Consider the following 22518-nt stretch of genomic DNA (forward strand, 5'->3'; position numbering starts at 1 on the left):
AGGGCTGTGAACCCAAGGGTCGAAAAACTTTTCCGACCCTCCCCCACCGACCCGCTTTATATCAAAGGACACGCAATCCCAGACTCGCTGGTGGTGACCAACACTCGCAAGAGATCAGGGGTTCCCCTTGCCACGGGAGAGTCACGGAGTCCAAAAGGTTGTATGCCTTAGGCAAACTTGTTATGTCGGCGGCGGCCTATACCGTCCGGATTGCCAATAACACGACGTTACTTGCAAGCTACGTCGACGCCAAATGGAACCTACTCCAGGAAGGCCTTCAAGAGGTTCCGGAACCAACCAGAGCCAAGCTTCTCGCCATTGTCTCTGAGGGCAAACTTGCCAATCAGAATGTGGAAAAGAATACCCTGGACACCGCAGAGACAGCAGGCAGGTCTCTCGCACAGGGTACTCTCCTAAAGAGGCACGCGTGGCTGCGCACGTCGGGCTTCAGGCCTGAGACCCAGGCATCCATTATCAACAAACCCATCGAAGAGGCCAACCTCTTCGGGAAGGCAGTAGACGATGCTTTGGAGACAGCCAAGAAGGAGCACAAGATTATTAAGTCGCAGCACCAAATTTCCCAGAAACCCTCTTCACAGAGGGCCAGTAATTCTCAGCGGTTCTTTAGAGGACAAGCCTGCGCCGCTCAAAACAATTTCGGCACAGGGAACTTCAACTCAAGTCAACCGGCTGCAAGCCCCACTTACTACCCCCAGAGGGGTCAGAAGCGTGGAAAGAATAGAGGCAGAGGCTCCAATTCCAGAGGAGCGTCAACTTCGGGTCAGAAATGACCACCAAGTCCAGGTCCCCTCCCATGTCTCCCCGGTCGGGGGGGCGATTAATATCTTTCCTGAAGGCATGGGAGGGAAAACTTAAGACCAGTGGGTCTTAAAGACGGTCGCCCACAGTTACTGCGTGGAATTCGCCCGACCTCCACAGTTCAGACTGCCGAAACATCGACGCCTTTCACTGGAACATCTGCAGATCCTGATCCAAGAGGTGGAAGCGCTGCTGGGAAAGGACGCCATAGAAGCCGTCCAGATTCTTCAGGTAAACGAGGGTATCTATTCAGTGTACTTCCTTGTACCCAGCAAGGATCTCACCATGCGTCCTGTTCTAGACCTGCGCCCAGGACGTCATGACAACATTGTATATGAAAGATGAATACTTTCATATTTCAATGCTGCCAGCGCACAGAAAATTCCTAAGGTTCGTGATTCAGGACAAACACTACCAGTTCAAGGTACTCCCCTTCGGCATAGCCTTGGCGCCAAGGGTGTTTACCAAGGTCCTGGCAGCGGCACACCTGCGCAGACTTTGTTCCAGTTTACCCTTACCTCGCCGATTGACTCATCACGGGGGACTCATTCGACGTTTGTTTTTCGAACACCCAAAAAACATTAGACCTACTGTTCAGCCTGGGATTTTCTATCAACAAAAAGAAATCCAGCTTAGTCCCCAGACAAGTAAAACAGTTCCTGGGTGCTCTAATTCGTACGGAAGACGGTCTAGTCTTCCTTTCCAGTGAGAGGGTTCAGAACATGCTCTCTCAGGTTCCTCAGTATGTAGCCAGTCGAGAGGTGACGGTACGCAAAGCTATGCGTTTGCTAGGAATGATGGCGTCATGCATATACTTGGTTCCCCACGTGCGGCTGCCCATGCGTCCCATACAAGAGTGGCTCAACAGCCAGTGGTGTCAGGCCAGCGGACAATGGGAAGATCTGTTAGTTGTCTCGCCAACCCTCGTTCTCTCTCTGCAGTGGTGGTCGAGGGAGAACCTCTTGAAGGGGAAAACCTTCACCACCCCTGCAGTGGAAGCCACTCTCACGACAGACGCATCTCTCACGGGGTGGGGGGCTCACCTGCTTCAACAGACAGCGCACGGAGTGTGGTCTCCTCAGGTAGCGTCCAACCATATAAACCTACTGGAGCTACTAGCAGTGTTCAAAGCATTGAAAGCCTTTCAGGAGCAACTGCAAGGGAAGACAGTGCTGGTCCTAACCGACAGCACAACAGCAATGTATTACCTGAACAAACAGGGGGGCACTCACTCTCCAGGGCTATCCAAGCTGGCTATGGGCTCTCAAACACAAGATGTTCCTGATATCCCAACATGTTCCAGGGGAACTCAATCTTCTGGCAGACATACTCAGCAGAGATTTTCCTTTGCCAAGATTACGCCTCCAGGTACCCCCAGAACCGATCCAAGGGGAACGGTCTCTGGATAACTTGGTCGGGAAATTTGTCTATGCTTTTCCCCCCCGACTCCCCTTCTGAACAAGATAGTACACAAGATGCACCAGGAACCAGTCACCATGATTCTGGTGGCTCCCATGTGGGCCCGCCAACATTGGTTCGCGCACCTGATGGAAATGTCCCTCTCCCCACCATTCAAGCTGCCCTGCCCGTACAACATGTTGTCTCAGGACAGGGGGGAGACTCTGCACCCATCCCCACAAACTCTGAACTTAGCAGCCTGGCTCCTGAGCTCATAGTTTGGACATCTCCAACTCCCTCAAAGATGCATGGACATACTGAGGGAGGCAAGAAAGCCTAACACATGTTATTGCTATGCCAGCAAATGGAAACGTTTTGTCATCTGGTGCAGTTCCAAAGGCGTCAATCCCACCGATTGCTCGCCTTCACACATTGTGTTATATCTAACCCATCTGTTGGACTCTGGGTTAGTCTTCAATTCCTTAAAAGTTCACCTAGCGGCGTTGTCAGCCTACACCACCTCACAGCAGAAGGTGTCATGGTGGAAAATACCTGTGATTAAATCCTTTATGGAAGGGGTTAAAATAATTGATTCCACCCCCCCCCCCATCACTCACCCAGCCTCTGGGTGGGATCTAAATGTGGTTTTAACTAGGCTCATGGGACCCCCTTTTGAGCCTATGCATAAAGCTAGTCTGAAAGACCTGACTTGCAAGACAGCCTTTCTAGTAGCTATCACTTCTATCAGAAGAGTTGGCGAACTACAGGCCCTCTCGGTTTTGGACCCCTTTGTTACAGTCCACAAAGATGAGGTAGTTCTGCGCACACATCCCAGATTTGCGCCGAAATTTATTTCCAAGTTCCATGTGAACCAGTCAATCGAACTACCCACGTTATTCCAGAGACCTACTAACATGGCCGAAAGAAGCCTTCACACACTAGATGTGTGCAGGGCAGTCATGTTCTACATGAATAGAACTAAACCACTGAGGAAAACTAAACAATTCTTTGTTTCAGTGGCAGCTGGTAGAAAAGGGGACCCTGTCTCTAAATCAGCAATATCAAGGTGGATTGTCAAATGCATCACACTGTTACACTCTTGCAAAGAGAGAACTGCCCTTCAAGCCTAGAGCACATTCTACTCGAGGCACTGGGGCATCCATAGCATTCATTGCAAATGTTCCCCTAGAGTCCATTTGCAAAGCGGCAACCTGGAGTTCTGTACACACCTTTACAAAACACTATTGCCTAGACACTCATTCTAGGTCTGATTCTCAGGTGGGACAAGCAGTACTTGGACATCTTTTTTTCTACTGTTCCTTCTCACAACCCACCTCCAACTCCGTGTACTGCTCGCTAGTCTATGCACAGCATGTGATTCTAAGCAGATTAACAAGCATCAGAAGACATGCATTACTTACCGTAATAGCATTTTTGATGATTCTATCTGCTTAGATTCACATGCGCCCTCCCTGCCTCCCCGCTCGGGGTGGAAGGAACATAGACTTCTTACTACTTTCTTTCTTCAAGTACTCACTCACTATAGCCTTGGGCTCCCGCATGACCAAAAAAATACAATCGGAGGGTCCTCGGCGCGTGAGGGATTTTGGGTACTACACACGTCACGGTAGGGATAGTGTTTCAGACACAACTATGCCGACGTCCCCTTTTGGTCCCCGAAAGACGAGATGCAATACTCCGCGGTTACCACTGGATGTCGGACCATATGCACAGCATGTGAATCTAAGCAGATACAATCATCAGAAATGCTTTTACGATAAGTAACGCATGTCTTATGGAAAATACCCCTTTTTAATTTTGACCCAAGTGTAACCCAAAATTCTGTGGTTAGACAAACACTTACTCTGCAACTTGTGCCTTCCAATAGACCACGTTGAAACGTCTTGTTGAGCGTGCAGGCTCCTAAAGCCAAAGACGATAAAAGGATCGCTCCACGAAACGCCGGGACTACTACGCCAGGCAACTCGAGGCCATGGAGGTAGAGGGAACCTTTAGCGATGGCAGCAACGCCGTACTTTCGGAAGGCGAGGTCGACGGAGTAGCTTCAGCTACTCAAGTGCAGGCCCCCGACCTCATAGTAGAGGCCAGTGGCCCTGTTGTGGGGACTACACCCGCCGGCATCAGCGCTACAAAAACACACCACCAAGCACATAAGCCCTAGTAGAGACTCTACAACGTTCGACACCCAGAGAAAGGTCAGCTGAGTCCCAGTCCTTTGGGCAATCTCGATCAAGATCGCCGCATGACCGGGCCCAATCGTCGAAAGGCGGCAAGGGTGTTGCTTGCAAAACTCCCTCCTAAGGTCGATCGTCCGCGGTCCTGACCTCTGCACCCACATCCGAAATGAGACGCTTCTTGTCAGATAGTGTCAGGCCCCAAAAAGTCTGTAAAACACTCCTCTGTGCCCCAGGGGGTGAGGAAACATCGCAAAAAGACCTCTAAGACCCCTCTTAGGGACAAGAGCCCTTCTAGGGAGAAGACACCATAGAAGGAGAAGCCTAAACAATCTAAGCCTATAGAAAAACCTAAGGATTCTAGGCCTAAAGTGGTACTTTCCACTGAGCAGGACCTAGGACTTTCCCCTCAATCTGTGTTGATCCCAAGTTCCAAATAATGGTCTTCCCAAGGTATTCAGAGTAATGAGAAGAATGACCTTTATGTCCAATTTTTACGAGAAAAACCCAATTACTTGTAGAGTTTCCACCACAGCCCCTTCTGGCTCTCAAGCCTCTGCCTTACATACGCAACCCCCTTCTAAGAGGTCTTGCTCAAATGTTCCCTTACAAAGTACGGTCATAGATGTCTATGACCCTGAATCAGACCAAGAAGATCTCTCCTTTGTGGAGGCATCTGACCCTCAGTTTATTTAGGAGGATACAGATGCCCCTTATTATGAGGATGACGAGGACCCACAGGCAGATCAAGAGGCTGTACTCTATAGATTATAGATTCCCCTCTTAACCAAGACACTCAAGTTGTCGATTCCCCCGTTGATAATCAACCCCTCTTCAATGAAGTACTAGCCAAGTCGGCTGAACACTTTCAGGTTGAAACACAGGAGGTACAGGAGGACAGAGACTTTGCTGAACAAATCCTTGGGGACAAAAAGACATTGGGCCAGTTTATCCCGCTACTAAAATCAGTGTAACGCAGAATACAGCCATCCTTAGAAGCACCTAATCTCACACAGGCCGTAAACCCACGTGTGGAGAAATTATTCAGGCCTGCCCCTTCAGACCCTTTATATATTAGAGGCCAACTAAAACCAGAGTCCTTAGTTGTCACCACAACTAGAAAGAGAGCAGGTACACCCCTTGCTTCCTCCGAGGCTCCATCTGATGAGAGCAAAAAGATCTATGCAATGGGCAGAAATGTCGCCTCCTCTGCGGCCTATCAAATCAGGATAGCGACCAACGCAACCCTCTTGGCTAGTTATAACTGTCACAAGTGAGAAGAAATGTCTGCTTTACTTTCATCTGCCTCTGAGCCACTCTGATCCCAACTAGCTCAGGTGGCAGCAGATGGAAGGGCCGTATCTATCTGACAATGCCGGAAGAGTAATTGCAGAAGGGACTGTTATTAAGAGGCATGCATGGCTGCGGCAGTCAGGTTTTAGTCCGGAAACGCAGGCCACTCTAATAAACGTGCCAGTAGAACCTAATGTGCTCTTCGGTAAGGCCGTTGAAGACACATTTAAAACCGCAAAGGACGAGTATGACACTCTAAAACCTTTAGGTCAACTCACTAACAAGCCAAGTGGACAGAGAGGTAATGGACATTTTCACTGTTTTGGAGGCCAAAATTCTCAACGGGGATCCAGCTACAATCTGGGACAAGACTCCTCCTGGGGAAATGATCAAGGCCAATCCTTTCAAGGGTATCCCAGAGGACAACGCAGAGGTCGTGGTCGGGGCAGAGGCCCTGCTCAAGGTGACACTCCACCTCAGAGCAAGTCACATTCCACTCCAGGTGCCCTCCGATGCTTCTCCAGTAGGACGACGCATTTCCAACTTCACCCACGCATGGGAAGGAATCACCTCAGACAGAGGGGTGCTGTCCACAGTAGCAGGGGGCTACTGTATAGGACTTCGTCAACGTCCCCACAACCACCCCCCACGACAGAAAATCCACACAAAAGAACATCAGCGGATCCTTCTAGAAGAGAACTAAACTTCTATTAAAGGACGCTATAGAAGTGGCCACGGCCAACCAGGTAAACCGGCGTATTTATTCAACTTACTTCCTTGTGCCAAAGAAGGATCTAAAAATGCGCCCAGTATTAGATTTACGCCCTGCATGTCAAGCCAAAAAAGTTCAGCATGACTACGCTGCAAGAGGTAATCCCTCTACTAAAAAAGGGGATTACATGGCAACACTGGATATGAAAGATGCCTATTTTCATATTTCAATGTTACCAGCGCACAGAAGTTTCTTGCGTTTCAAGATAGCTATCAAGCACTACCAATTCAAAGTCCTGCCCTTTGGAATAGCCTCGGCTCCAAGGGTATTCACAAAGGTACTGGCGGTGTGTTAAGGATTTCAACCAGGCGACACACCCCTTGGTCTCGGCCTAGTATTCAGCGCACAACTGAAATGCTCATCTTTTTATATTAGATTCAATATTGAGATGGTACACCACGCATATCACACCCCCTTTTCAAATACCCCGGATCACAATGGACCAGGAACCAGGCTGGTTGGTAAAATACAATATATTTATTTGAAATTCAAAACAAATCATACCCTTTTTAATATGGGGCAGCAATCACCAATGAGGTGATAAAAACAATGAGAAGGTGTGTAATGCACTGTTTAACCTTCTAGTGGAACATATACACAACACAGCAGAATAGGAGCACTTTTGGTTTAGGTAAGATAGCTCTTAAGTTAGAATTTCCACCTGCAATGTTCCCTCAACCCCCAAATAATTCTGAGTGGATAAACCGAATCGGCAGGTAATCCGGAATGACAAATAGGAAACAAAAATCAAATATGACCTTCCCTCCCTAAATAAGAGAAACTGATTTTAAACCCCTTGCAATGTTATAAAATTGCACTCCGAAATGGACAATTAAAGAATGAATGTGTTAAAAACCTTGAAGCAAATATAATTCCTCACTAAAGCAACAATGCAAAGACATTAATGATCATAAATTGAGAGAGTTATGCAAGAGAGTGAGGTTCGTTTTAAGGAAAATATAGCAGTAAAAAGAGGAATCTGTTTCAAAATTGAAAGGCAAATCTTACTTAAACTAGATTTAATGGCTAAGAAAAGAGGAACACCACCTGTGAATATCAAGTTACGCTGCAGTTGTAGCCCTTCACGCAGTGTACCCCTTTTTGTAAGGGAAAATTAATTTATTTAAACAAAATATCACTAATGACTTAGGATCTATGCAAGACAGAAATGAAGAGAAACGTGACACTAGCACTAGAAATCGAAGGCAGGGTTGCAAGAATGATTGTGACAGTTTGAACACGTTATCATGATAAGGATAGGATGACTTGGAAAGTGGGATAAGGACAAAGACAAGATAGTCTATGGGTTTAAGTGAGGTGGCAATTGATACTCAGTCCACTTTTTAGTTTTTAGATTTTGGACAGTCAACGGTTCTGGTCACTACATGGCATGGTGCCTGGCAAGCAGCTGGGCAGTTCTGGGCACCGGGTAGCACTTCTGTCTGGACTGGCAATTCTGGTCACTGGATACTACAGGTCATCTGGATGCAGTTAGTGGGATCAGGACGCTTGCCAAAAACACCACAGCTTTCCCATTTAGTGATTTGTGAATTTTAGTGGTTTTCAGAATGTAGGCCTTCCTTGACCAGGATCAGCAGTGCTTGGGTTTTGCAGTGGGCTCTGGAGTAGGGTCAGCAATGCTTGGCCTTGTAGTTGGGATCTGGATTCTGGATGGATGGATGGAACAGGAACAGGACGCCGGCGCAGGAATATCAGGAAGAGTGTGTATGGGTCTGCATGTGTGTTGGGTCAGGGAGTCTTATTAATAATGCCTAATTACATCATCACAGTGTATGACTGGGGCAGGCTTAACTAAAGTCGCCTCTAACAAAGGGATTGGACAAAGGTGATGGTATCTGCCTTGCTCTCAGTTGGTTGGATTTCAGGAAAATTGTCAGATTTATGGTGTGAGTTTTACAATGTCCAAAAACCTCCCACAGTTATTAACAAAAAAACGATTTTGCCACAAACATACATTTATACAATTGCAATCTCTTAGCAAATTATATACACAGATGGCATATTTTGTGCAGCACATTGCAGTCCAAACCTCCAGTCCGTGAGGCCTTGTTTCGTCCTTCTACCAGTTTTTTGCGCATTTCGATGGGATTTATATTACTCAAGATTCTATCACTTTATACATGGATGTGGATGATCATCAGGGATGCATGTACAAAAATTCACATTTGCAAAATGGATGCTTTTCTTGTAATCCGCCTTATTCTCCCATCTCTGTTCCCAAGGTGTCAGTGAATTCTACCAAGTCTTAAAAGAAAGCCCAAAAATTCACTTTTACACTGCATATATTAGACATATTTCACAAAGTCTTGCTGTTGATATACAAGTCTTTAAAGTTTATTTATGTACAGTCTTTGGAACCAAAAGGCAGTGCATTGTCACTATATCATTTTTATTTTCCTTCCTCCAACTGCAACCAACTGTTATTTCCTTCAAGGCAAGGTGGGGGTTTCTCATCTTGATTGGAGGTTTTATTGCCCCTTCACACTTCTAACTTCCTTGCCCTGGGTGTCCCATTGCCAGTGGGTTTCTGTAGACTAGATTCTTTCCCACCCTGTAATTATCAGTGGGTTGTTAGCCTCTGCTGAAAGCTTATGGTGTGGCTCCCTTCCTCAGGGGGGGAAGTTTCAGGACTGACAGTCGGAATAACTGTTTTCATGAGAGCTTGCAAATTCAGCCCATGTGTTTTAAACTCTTTACTTTCTTATTTTGGGTCCTGACTTAAAATAAACCTGTGAAGGAGAATAACCCATGTCTGAGCCCCTTTACATTGCTAAGTAAGCAGGCTTTAATTCAAAAATATATTTTTAAACAGGCCATTTTTTTTCTTCTCTTCAGTGAGCAAAGCCCATTTTTACACGTGTTGAAAACTGCTAGCATTTCTTTCTCTAAATTCGGTTTGGCAGCTCCCTCAGATTCCCACACTGTCTTTGCAGCTATAGTCATTTCCCTGAATGCAGGAGTTTATTCTGAAGCATAGATACATTGACACTGGACTGGCTCAGAGAGTTAGTCTCTTTGAACTGCTGAGCCTGGATACTTTTGGAAAGAAATAAACTCGTGTTCCTGTGCGAGTGAAAGTGAAGTTGCTTTTTGATTTCTCTCAGTTGGTTTGACTGGGCCTGTCACTCAGGAATTATGCCTGGTCTTGGTGAAGCACGGTGAAATATCCTGAGCATAACATGGCCTTTTTAATCAGTGGTTTCAGAATGAACAGATGGAATTAGTGTCAAAGAAGCATTTTTAAAGGGTGAAAAGTTTCATTTTTAAGAGGAATTTTTGGGTTTTCAGCAGTGCTGCCTTTTCACGCCATTCCATTTGTTTCAGAACACACTGGCATGCTCCTTCAGTGTTGTTCCATCCTGCCTGAAGTGTGCTTGGCAGGACGGTGCAGCCATCGTTTTATTTGTTGCAAACACGCAGTTTTGAGGTCCTGGTACGCACAGGAGCCAGCGCAGCCAGGTTGCTGTTTCTTGCGCAAATGCAGCTTGGTGATGTGGGGAATTGCTTTGAGTGGGCCAATATATGCTACAGGTGGTGGCAGAGGTAATCCTAGTGTACCCTTACCTGGACGACTGGCTCATAACAGGGGAATCGCCTCTGATTTGCAGACAAATAACTCGGATAACGATCGTCATCCTCTTTCAATTGGGCTTCTCCAGCAACGAGGAAAAGTCAAGCCTAGTGCCAAGCACTTCAAAAAAGTTCCTAAGAGCTGTCTTAAACAGAGGAAGTTTTCTAACATTGAGGAACTTTTTTGAGATATCATAGGCCTGTACCTTCGCGACCAAATCGGGGTTACTTGGTGATTATTAGCCTTTTTAGGGTTTTTGTCTTTTGTGGTTGGTTCTTTGTCGCATGAGTGTAGGTCACTACGGAGACATGGAGTTCCTCTACTCCGTTTGTAAACTGTAGGAAAAGTTGCAACTGTGCCTCCACTTATTTGCGCCAAGATAAATTACTGGTGTATTTCCTTTTGCTATGAATGACGAATCCAAAAGTTCTGTTGTATTTGATAGTTTTTTATTTTGAATTTTCAGCCCCTCTTGGATTTACAACAAGAACATTATTCTTTGTGTGAACCGTAATGGGGCTGTATGGGTACAGATACAGACCCAGTGCAAGGGGTGGCCCGGAGGCAGTGCGGGAGGGTGAGCAGGCACCTGGGTCCGAAGGACAGAGGGTGGCCAGGTGCACAGTACCAAGAGAGAACAGATCAGCAGGGGAGAGGGGGAGCGAAGGCAGAAGAAAAGAGGAAGGTCTTGGGGTGCTTCCGGAACCGGAGATGGTTCTCCAAGTTTTAGGGTGGCAGGGAGTCTGTTCCAGAGGAAGGACCCTGCCGAAGACCGAGATCTACTCCCAGCTCGTTTCTTTGAAAAACGACTGACCCTGAGGGAGTTGGAGGTAGAGGAGCGAAGAGCTTGAGGGATAGCTGAAGATATTTTGGACCCAGGCCCCAGAAAGCCTTGTGGACAATGCAGAGGGTTTTGCATTTAATCCTTGCATCCACTGGGAGCCAATGGAGAGATTTCAGAGCTGGAGAGATACGATCCCAGGGCTTGAGGCCAAGGACAAGTCTTGCAGTCCTGTTCTGGATTAGTTGCAGAGGGCGGAGAGTAGAGGCAGGTAGAATTAGAAAGAGGCTGTTACTTTAACTCCAGCATTGACTCAGTGGCAATCACCCCATGCACGTGGTCAGACCATCACAAAATTACTTTCTGCATCAAATCCAGCCAACAATATATCAAACTAAACATTGCCCCCTCTATCTGCACTAGAAATAAAAAGGACATTACTAAAGAGAAACTACTTCCCATTATCCTCCCCCTCCTCAATAGAGTATCATCCAAATGCTCTGACCCCACAGTACTAGTTTGATACCTATGACCAAACCATCCCAAAGGTACTCAACATCATAGCCCCACTTAAACTACGCAAACCTAAACCCCGAGCCCATCTTAATTCGTGGTTCACTCCACGCCTGAGAGAACTACGTGAAATAAAAAAATGCTGAGGCCCATTGGAAAACCCGTCCCACAGAATCAAACAAAAGCTCTTTAAGCCTAGCTTCCACTAACTACAAAGAAGCAATATACCTTGCTAAAAAAGATATGTACAATAACCGTATTCTCCAGGCTGAATCCAACACAAAAGAGCTCTTTAAAATCTAACAAGTTGGAATCACACACAGCTCCTATTGTCACCTATATCACTGATTCTGATTGGTGCACAAATATACAAAAGCCCTTCTGGGCACAATATCCACACTTCATATCAAAATGAATGCCAAAAAAGACAGCCTCACCCAGATTTGCTACCTAACCTCCACCCTAACAAAATACCCCCTTTAATGCACCCTGCCAAACCCTTCTACTTTACCCCCCCCCCCTCCATTACTGAGGTGGAAAATATCATTAAAAAACTGAAACCTTCAAACTGTCAAGGAGACTCCTGTCCCGCCCCCATCATTAAAGATGTGGCACATGACCTCACACCCTTCATTACCACTCTTATCAACGCCTCTTTTAAATCTGGAATAGTCCCAGATAACCTTAAGGATGCCTGGATCATCCCTCTTTTAAAAAAGCCTACTCTTGACCCTAGCAATCCCAGCAACTACAGACCCATTACTATGGATTCGTTTCTCTTGAAAATCTTAGACTGCGCTGCTTACCTACAAATCCAGGAATGTTTGGAAAGTAATAATCTCCTAGGCCTCCACAAATCTGGTTTCCGTCCCAGACACAGAACTGAGACCGCCCTCATCGATCTTAAATCACTAATTGAGGATTTAAACGACAATGGTAAGCTGGCTCTCCTTCTCCTGTTAGACTTGTCAGCAGCATTTCACCTACTCAACCATCAAATTCTCTGCCACCAATTGAAAAATGCTGCCCATTTCTCTAATGAAGCTACTTCTTGGATCACCTCCTTTCTTGCAAACCGAACCATGAGGGTCTTCTCCCCATCTGCATCTGCTGAACCCTTGCCAGTCCTGTGTTGGGTCCCGCAAGGGTCCTGTGTCTCACCCACACTATACAATGTCTTCACAAAGCCACTCTTCGATATTCTCGACTGTCTGGGTGTCATCTACACTAATTGCGCCGTTGGCACCCAGATACTCCTCCCGATCACTGGTGACTCAAAATGTTGAGAAAACAGAGTTAATTACTCATCCTCGGCTCTCATCACAGAATTAACAAATTAGACCTTGCCTTCAAAACCTTCACCATCGATGGCAACATCATCAAGGTCTCTAATGACACAAAAACGTTAGGCATTTACCTTGACCCTACTCTTTCCCTTACCAGACAAACCAATGCAGTAGTCTCAGCATCAGCATACACGTGCAAATCGATCACCGCATGTAGGCCCTTCCTGACTACAGCCAACTGTATTATCCTGGCTAGAACTGTAATCATGGCCAAAATGGACTACTGCAATGCCCTATATCTCGGGACCAACCAAAGGAATATCAGCAAACTACAGGTATCACAAAACATCGCGATAAGAGCTGCCCTCAACATACCCAGAAAGGCCCACGTTTCAGATACCAGGCACAGTCTACACTGGCTCCCTGTTACACACAGATTATCCCTTAAAACACTCGCTTTGACCCATAAATGCCGCTCCTACATGGCCCCTGCCTATTTAGCCAACTGCTTTACCGCCCACGCTCTTTCCCTCCCACTTAGATCCGCACATACTCGCACCTTATCTACACCCAGATTTAAGCTCCAAAAAGCCGGGGGGTTCAGCTTCCTGGTCCTTGCCACTAAACATTGGAATACACTTCCCAACACACTCCGAGCCGAACCATGCTACCACACATTCAAAAGGAAGGCTAAAACCTGGCTCTTCACTCAGGACGACTTTCCTACCAGATCCTAACCTTACTTTCTTAACTTCACACCGTACCTGAATACCTGCTTGTGTATAACATGCACCCTTTTCTGTATATTATTTCCTTATGTATTTACTCTCCTTTTATGTAACTGACCAGATGCTTCCTCTGATTATGCCTTTGTTGACTTACATCACATCTCCCTTTCTGTACTATTTTCTTGCTCTGTAACCATGTTTCTGAGGCTTGTGGAATCTGCTTAGATCACATGCTGTGCATAGGCCGACATCTAGTGGAAGCTGCGGAGTATTAGTTTGTTTTTCGAAACTCGAAAATGGGCGTCGACACAGGCGTGCCAGTAATACTATCCCTAGTGTGACGTCCACTGTACCCAAGATCCCTCACGCGTCTAGGATCCTCAGATTGTTTTTTTCCGCCATACTGGTCGGAAGCATCTTGCGGAGTCCCCTGGCCTTAGCCTTACTTTTGCTAATTATTGAAGTTTAAAATTATTTATTGACATCCTTCCCCACCCCAACGTCGACACTCGACGACGGCTGGAGAAGACATCGACCGTCGGCTGCTGCACGACGGATCTGGGCCTCGGAAGGCCGCTGGCCTCGGCCCGGGCCTAGTAGGCCGCTGGCCTCGGCCCTGCAAGTAGGGAGAGTGGGGGGTGGTACATACTCTTCACTCTTGGTATATAGGTACACCTTATATATTTCCAACACTTACCAGCCCGCTGCCTCAAGGTGCGTATGGAGGGTACCCCTTTCCAATTCTGCCCCAAGTGCAACCGCAAATACCCTTGGGTCGACAGGCACGCCACGTGCAATCTCTGCTTGCGGAGGGACCACCCCGAAGCGAACTGCAGAGCGTGTAGTAGGTTTAAGCCTAAGACACTTAAGGACCGTTCGACAAAGCGTTGGGCCCACCACGCCAGGCAGGCGGCCATGGCAGCGGAGGGCGCCTTCAGCGATGGCAGCGACGCCGTACTTTCGGACGGCGAGGGCATTACGGCGTCGAAAGACTGCCGAGCGCAGGTCCCCGACCTCGGAAGGTTGTCCGGCAGGGCGGCTATGGGGAAGACCCCCGGCGACGCAAGCGCTACACACCCTACACACACTAAGCACACTAAGTCCAACCGAACCTCGACGACGTCGACTTCTCGGAAAGAGGCACAGATAGAACGGTCCGACTCGGTGTCCTCTGGGCGCTCTCGATCGAGATCGCCTCATGACGCAAGGCAATCATCCACTCTTGCCAAGAGTGCCTCGCTCCCTAGATTAACGGAAGTTCGATCGTCGGAAGACGAAGACGACTTCCACCCCCAGGCCGCGCTCCAGGAGACCGAGGCCGCAGTTAACACCAGCGAGGCCCCACGCTCGAAACACACAGATACCTCTCCCGACCCTCGACGCCAGCCGTCGAAAGTCTCTGGGGCCTCCAAGGGGCAGGGAAAACATTTTTCCACGCACGGGGAGGGGGGGGAAACAGCGGAAAGCACAGCCTTCCACTCCTGTAAGACCATCCTTCCACCCTAAGCAGACAGACAAACACAAATCTACTGGGACATCAACATCCAGCAAGGGTACCCTTGATAAGTCCTCTAAGTTGCCTACTAAAGTCATACCCTGTTCCAAAGAATGGTCCAGTGAAGACATAGACAGGGTCATGTCAAGGATGTCTTCCTTAGCTGATTTTTATGACAAAAACCCAGAACATTTCCTTTCGTATGACCCTCAAGGGGCCACACCCTCAGGCTCCTCGGATCCTATCCCCCTAAGTAAAAAGGCCCGGTTCGAAAGACCTGAACCCTTCGAGGTGCAGCCTTACTCTACTCCATACTCTACTCCACACCCCAGATACCAAGGACAGCCTTTCCCTGAAGGGGACCAGGAGTTTAACATTATGGAGGAACAAACCGGGACTGAATACTATGCGGATGATGAGGACCTGGAGGAGGTAGAAGATGAGCAGGAAATTTACAGAGTAGATTCCCCGGTAGAGAGCGAAGCCCCAGTTACCGACTCGCCAGTTGATAACCAGCCCCTCCTTAACGAAGTTCTCGCTCGCGCAGCAGAACATTTTCACATCGACACCCACGGTGTACAGGAGGAAAGGGACTTCGCAGAAGAGTTGGTGGGAGAGAGGAGGCCGGTCGCTCAGACCATCCCTATCCTTAAATCCATCCAACGTAGAATAGATCCATCCCTGGTGAATCCTAACCTCACCAGAGCCGTCAACCCCAGAGTCGAAAAACTTTTTCGGGCAGCCCAGTCTGACCCTCTTTATATAAGAGGACATCTTAAACCAGACTCCCTAGTGGTTACCAACACTCGGAAGAGGGCTGGGACACCCTTATCGTCGTCGGAAACTCCTCCCGACAAGGAGAGCAAAAAACTGTATGGGTTTGGCAGGAAGGTAGCCTCAACGTCCGCCTACCAAGCAAGGATTGCAAACTCCACCACCCTGTTGGCAAGTTACAACTGCCATCAATGGGAAAAGGTCGCGGCGCTCATAGCCTCTGCTCCTGAACCGTTAAAGGGCCAGTTGGCTCGGATCTCGGCAGAAGGGAGAGCCGTGTCTGGTTGCATATTAAAAGCAACTTTCGACGCCGCGGACAACGCAGGAAGATTGATAGCGGAAGGTACTGTTATCAAGAGACATGCGTGGTTACGGCAGTCGGGGTTCAAAACAGAAACCCAGGCTTCATTAATAGACAAGTCGGTGGAACCCGATCTATTGTTTGGGAAAGCGGTCGAAGACGCACTTAAGAATGCCAAGGACGAATACGAGACTCTCAAATCCCTTGGCCAGCTTACCAACAAACCCCCTAACCAGAGGGGGAACAGTAATTTTCGTCGCCCACGCGGCCAAAATTCACAAAGAGGCAACTATGCCCAAGGACAGGGTACACAATGGAACAACAACCAGCAGTCTACCCAAAGTTACGGCAGGGGTAACAAGAGAGGTCGTGGAAGAGGCAGAGGCAGCCCCAACAAGGGAGGTGGCACGCCTCCACCAAAGCAGTGACGCTCAGTTCAGGGTCCCTTCTCACGCAACCCCAGTAGGGGGACGCATTTCCAACTTCACCCAGGCTTGGGAAGGGATCACCTCAGACAGATGGGTGCTGTCAACAGTGTCCACAGGATATTGTATAGAATTACTGCAGCGTCCCCGGAACCACCCTTCACGACAAAGAATACACTCCTTGGAACATCAGAAGATCCTTCTCGAGGAGATCGCCATTCTGCTAGAAAAGGACGCGATAGAACTCGTCCCAGGACACCAGGTAGACAAGGGTATCTATTCAACTTACTTCCTTGTGCCAAAGAAAGATTTGACAATGCGCCCAGTATTGGACTTACGGCCTGCCAACAAGTATGTCAAGCCCCAAAAATTCCGTATGACCACGCTACAAGAGGTAATCCCCCTCCTAAAAAAGGGGGATTACATGGCAACCTTGGATATGAAAGATGCTTATTTTCATATTTCCATGCTCCCAGCGCACAGAAAATACTTGCGCTTCAAGGTAGACAGTCGCCACTACCAATTCAAGGTACTGCCCTTCGGAATAGCTTCAGCACCAAGGGTATTCACCAAGGTACTGGCGGTGGCAGCTGCACACCTACGCAGGGAGGCAATCCCAGTGTACCCTTATCTGGACGACTGGCTCATAATGGGGGAAACCCCAGGAATTTGCAGGTCAAACATTCAGAGGACTATCGACCTCCTCCACGAATTAGGCTTCTCTATCAACGAGAAGAAGTCAAGTCTGGTGCCAAGCACCTCAAAACAGTTCCTAGGAGCAGTCCTAGATACTCAGAAAGGGTTGACCTGCCCTTCGGAAGAGAGAATTCGAAATATACTACTGCAAATTCCACATTATCAGTCAGGTCAACAAATAACGGTATGCAAAGCAATGCGGTTACTGGGCATGATGGCGTCATGCATTTACCTGGTCCCCCACGCGCGTCTTCGCATGCGTCCCATGCAGGAATGGTTGGCGAAACAGTGGTCTCAGGCAAGTGGTCAGTGGGACAATCTAGTGGTCGTTTCGCCAACACTCGTACAGAGCTTACACTGGTGGACAAGAGAGAATCTCGCAAGGGGAAAACCCTTTTACGATCCTGAAGTACAGGCAGTGGTGACTACAGATGCATGCCTCACTGGGTGGGGAGCTCACCATCTCCACCACACAGCTCAGGGTCTCTGGTCTCACTCAGTAGCCAAGAACCACATCAACCTGCTAGAGCTTCTGGCAGTATTCCGAGCGCTTCGGGCGTTCGAGCCCCATCTGCTAAACTTGTCGGTGCAAATCCGGACGGACAGCACGACAGCCATGTTCTATCTGAACAAACAAGGAGGGACTCGTTCGCCAAATCTGTCCAAGCTTGCCCAGAAAATCTGGATATGGGCACTCAGACGGAACATCTTCCTGTCATCACAACATGTTCCAGGGGAGCTCAATTCCCTAGCGGATGCCCTAAGCAGAGACTCCCTCCCAGAAGAACACGAATGGGTCCTTCACAGAGATATCGTAGAAGATCTCTTCTCTCAGTGGGGTTTCCCCACTATAGACCTATTCGCCACAAGCGAAAACAAACAATGCCCAGGATTTGCATCCAGGTTCCCCCAGCCAGACTCCCAAGGGAACGCCCTGTGGATGAACTGGTCAGGGATGTTTGCGTACGCTTTTCCACCAACTCCTCATCAGGAAGGTGGTGTACAAGATGAACAAGGAATCGATGACGCTCATCCTAGTTGCTCCCATGTGGGCGAGACAACCATGGTTTCCACACCTACGCAGGATGGCGGTGTGCGAGCCCATCAAACTCCCAGCCTGGTACAACCTACTGTCCCAGCAACAAGGTCAAACAGTGCACCAGAAACCCAACTCAATGAACCTGGCAGCATGGCTCCTGAGGTCATAGAGTTTGGGCATCTCAATTTACCACAGAGGTGTATGGACATCCTAAAAGAATCCAGGAAACCAAACACAAGGCACTGTTACTTTGACAAGTGGAAGAGATTCGTTATTTGGTGCCAGAATAAACAAATCAACCCAGTTGATTGCACTCCTTCCAACGTTGTAACATACATGCTCCACCTGCTGGACGCAGGGTTGGTTTTTAACTCTCTGAAGGTACACCTGGCAGCCCTCTCGGCTTACACCACATCCCATAACAAAGTACCGTGGTGGAAAGTACCAGTAGTTAAAGCCTTCATGGAAGGAGTAAAGAGACTTCACCCTCCTATTTCGAACCCACCGCCAGGATGGGACCTCAATGTGGTGCTAGCTAAGCTCATGGGCCCCCCTTTCGAACCCATGCATAAAAGTAGTCTCAAACACCTGACTTATAAAACGGCCTTCTTAGTAGCCATTACCTCTATAAGAAGGGTCAGTGAAATTCAGGCTCTGTCAGTGCAGGATCCTTTCTTTACTATCCACAAAGACAAACTGGTTTTACGCACACACCCTAGGTTCTCACCTAAATTTATATCTAAGTTCCATGTAAACCAGTCCATCGAGCTTCCGGCTTTCTTCCAGAACCCGCAAAGCTCAGCTGAGGTGAAACTACACACCCTTGATGTGCGTAGGGCGGTCCTCTACTATGTAAATAAAACCAGACCGCTAAGGAAAACAGATCAACTGTTTGTCTCCGTAGCTACAGGCAGAGAGGGGGATCGCGTCTCTAAAGGCGCGATCTCGTAGTGGATTATCAACTGTATACAGCTGTGTTACTCTTTCGGAAAAAACTCTGCCTTTTACGCCAAGGGCCCATTCTACTAGAGGCATTGGGGCCACTCTGGCTTTCATTGCAAATGTTCCCCTCGACACCATTTGCAAAGCAGCTACTTGGAGCTCTATTCACACTTTTACTCAGCATTACTGCATTGACACTCATTCCAAGGCAGATACACAAGTGGGACAAGCGGTTCTAAGACACCTGTTTGCTCATGACCCTTCTCGCATCCCACCGCCTTCTTCTGGTACTGCTCGCTAATCTATGCACAGCATGTGATCTAAGCAGATTCCACAAGCCTCAGAAGGGATACATTACTCACCGTAATCGTATTTCTGATGCTTGTATCTGCTTAGATTCACATGCGACCCACCCTTCCTCCCCTCCGAGAGAAGGCGCATGATTGCTTGTAGTCTTACCTTTCTGTCTATCTGCTTGGATTATCTGTACTCGCGCTACTCCTCATGCTTCCTCATGTCAGAAAAAATACAATCTGAGGATCCTAGACGCGTGAGGGATCTTGGGTACAGTGGACGTCACACTAGGGATAGTATTACTGGCACGCCTGTGTCGACGCCCATTTTCCAGTTTCGAAAAACAAACTGTAATACTCCGCAGCTTCCACTAGATGTCGGCCTATGCACAGCATGTGAATCTAAGCAGATACAAGCATCAGAAATACGATTACGGTGAGTAATGTATCCCATATATGATGTTTATGCACCCAGATGCCTATGGGAAAGGCGCGCAATTCAAATAATACAAATACAACCGCAGAGCTCAGGGTCTGTGGTCTCACACTGCAGCTCAGAACCACATTGTTAGGCAGAATTGGAGGCAGTACCCTCTGGGATCACTACACACAATTAGGACTACAGGTGTAAGCAAGACCAACCTTTGGTACAACTCTGTACCACACAGTTTGTTGGTAGTGAGCTGAGTAGCCTGGCTTAACTCAAGAGTGAATGTGAGCAGTACAAGTAGTTACACAGAGGACTTTCAATCACAGTGGTTCAAGTAGACACTTCTACTCAAGGTTTCTTGGTAAAACACTTATTAATTTATTACACAATCATTTAGAAATGTCACTAGAAGACAACTTAATATTATATACCAATACTCTTCAATACAAACGTTTTTGAGACAGCTTGGGGTTCCCTGAAGTAGGAGCAAAATGGCAGTTCAGTTACTTAGCTGTGAGCAAGAAGGACAAAAGGAAGTAGAATAGATTACATATACATTCCGGGCAGTGCAAATAGTTTCAGTTCACCAGAAGAGTTCAATTCAAGTCAGTAGGCCAGGCCAAAGTCAATGGGCTAGTATTATGGATAGGACAGAGTAGTTCTGGTATCAAACGGTAAAGTCTTTGCAAAAGGTCTAAAAAGTAGTTTAGGCGAAAAGGGATCATTTGTTGTGTCACAAGCTGATTAGGCCTGCAAGTTGGGAAGGTTTCACGTACTTTGACCGTGAGAGTGGCGTTCTCTCAATCGGGTTGGCACAGTACCTTCATATGAAGAAATAAATGATGCTGAAGTCGTGCTTCCTGGCAGTTCCTGCAGATCTCGCTGTTCCTGAGCCTCAATCGTGGGCACAAGAGGGAGGACGTCGGGGGACTCCTGCACTGCACGGGATTGTTGAAGAAGGCAAACAAAATGGAGTCACTTCAGTTCCAGTAGCTGTAATTCAAGAACACGAGCTGGTGTCCCTCTCCCTGGTTAATCCTAACCAGCCTTGAGAATGGTATCCAGGTGTCTTATGAGTTGATTGGTCCCACCAACTCAAAGGAAGAAGCCGTCCTTGAAGGAGATTCTGTCGAATGGAGTTGGGCAATTTGGACCTGCAGCAGGGCTTCACTGGCCAAACCAACGGTCCAGGAGTTGCAGCAGCCGTCGTCTTCCAGCTCGTCTTCAGTTCTTTCGTTCCAGTGGTTGACTCTGCCTTTCAGTTCAGTCCACGAGACTCTCCTTTTGAACAGTTTTCTCCCTTTCATTCCAGTCTAGCTGTCACTCTCCCAGCAGGGTAGCTGTTCTTGCTGGACAGTCAGCCAGCCAATCATGCCAGAGTGCATTTGGGTCTCCTAGGAGACTAAGCACAGGGAGTTTCGGGCACCCCCCTCACTTCCTGGCCACCCCAGACACTCGGGCGCCAGAGGCGGTCTTCAGCCCTGTAGCCCGCCAAAGGCACACAAAGGGACCAAACATGGTTTGGCACGCAGAGACGAATGCAAGAAGGACCTTTCCAAAAAGAAATGGCGAAAAAAGAAGACGGGGACCTGTTTAAACAAAGGGGCTTAAGGTGCCATCTTGAAAAACATGGCTCCCGTGATTTTTACCTACCGGTGTTCGTGGGCGGGAAAAATGGTAGTTTGTTGTAAATCCAGCAATGTTGCTAAGGTGTAGGGAATTAACACATTTCTGAGAATTCTCCCCAACACACATCAATCTGTTAGAAGTTGCGCCCAATAGCCTGAAAAGTTGAATTTGAAGTAATCCCAATTACATCTAGAAGCTGCTCCCAACAGCTCTCTAAGAAAAGTTGCATTAGAAGTATTCCCAATTGTATCCAGAAAGCACCAAATAAATCGTCGACCAGTTGAACCCGAAAGTCTCCCAAAAAAGCGTTAATCATCAACCCTTGAACTACAATCAGAAACCCTCCTAAATCAACCCAAAGCTCGCACCAATCATGAGTGCAGGCACTCCCCCCACTCCTGTCAGAAACGACTCCCGTGGACCACCTCCATTCCCCGATCCGCCTTCCCCCCCGCCCCCCCCCTTCCCATATCAGCCCACCCTCGTCCGCAATCCTTGCCACCACCCTCTCCAAACACCAAGCCAGGGGTGCACGATGGCGAGCAACCCACCCTAAGACCACGCATCCCATAAACCCCACCGCCGACCTGCCAGCAGTGCCCACTGTGCCCACTCCCGCCCTCCTTACTATCATATCTAGCACACCCGACCCTCCATTCGCCCAACCCCCTCCTTGCCCCCATACCCCTACCACTTTCACCGGCCGACCGCACCATTTCCCATCCCTAAAAACTGCACGCCTTGCACTAGCAAGAACCGAAGCCGCTTCCCTCTCCCCCTCTGACCCCCCTACCCTCTCTCACACACCAGTTACAGCAAAGAAACTAAAGAGGAAACGTTCCTGGTCCCCCTCAACCTCTCAGCTCTCGTCGCCTCCCCTATCTCGACCCTGCACCTCTCTCCCACACTCTCCTCCTTCCCCCGTGGCCTCTCCTTTCCTGAAACCCCTCTCCCTCGATTTCTCCTCGACTGCAACTGAAACTCCCAAACGCCCACTCCCCTTCCTCAAATCCCCCCCCCGAACCCGATCAACCTATCACAAGCAACCACCCAACCACGCCCGAAGCCTAAATACTTCTCTACTCGCCCACTTTTCCCTAGCATCACCAACCTTAAC

General features: G+C 48.1%; 1 protein-coding gene across 2 annotated transcripts in view; it reads left to right on the forward strand.

The window, feature by feature from the left end:
- The window catches only part of CSTF2 (cleavage stimulation factor subunit 2), a 557664-nt gene that overhangs the window by 389307 nt on the left and 145839 nt on the right, over positions 1-22518 (forward strand). The gene's annotated exons all lie outside the window — the stretch shown is intronic.

The sequence above is a fragment of the Ambystoma mexicanum genome, chromosome 5p, assembly GCF_040938575.1.
Source record: "Ambystoma mexicanum isolate Mex_15411 chromosome 5p, UKY_AmexF1_1, whole genome shotgun sequence".
NCBI lineage: Eukaryota > Metazoa > Chordata > Amphibia > Caudata > Ambystomatidae > Ambystoma > Ambystoma mexicanum.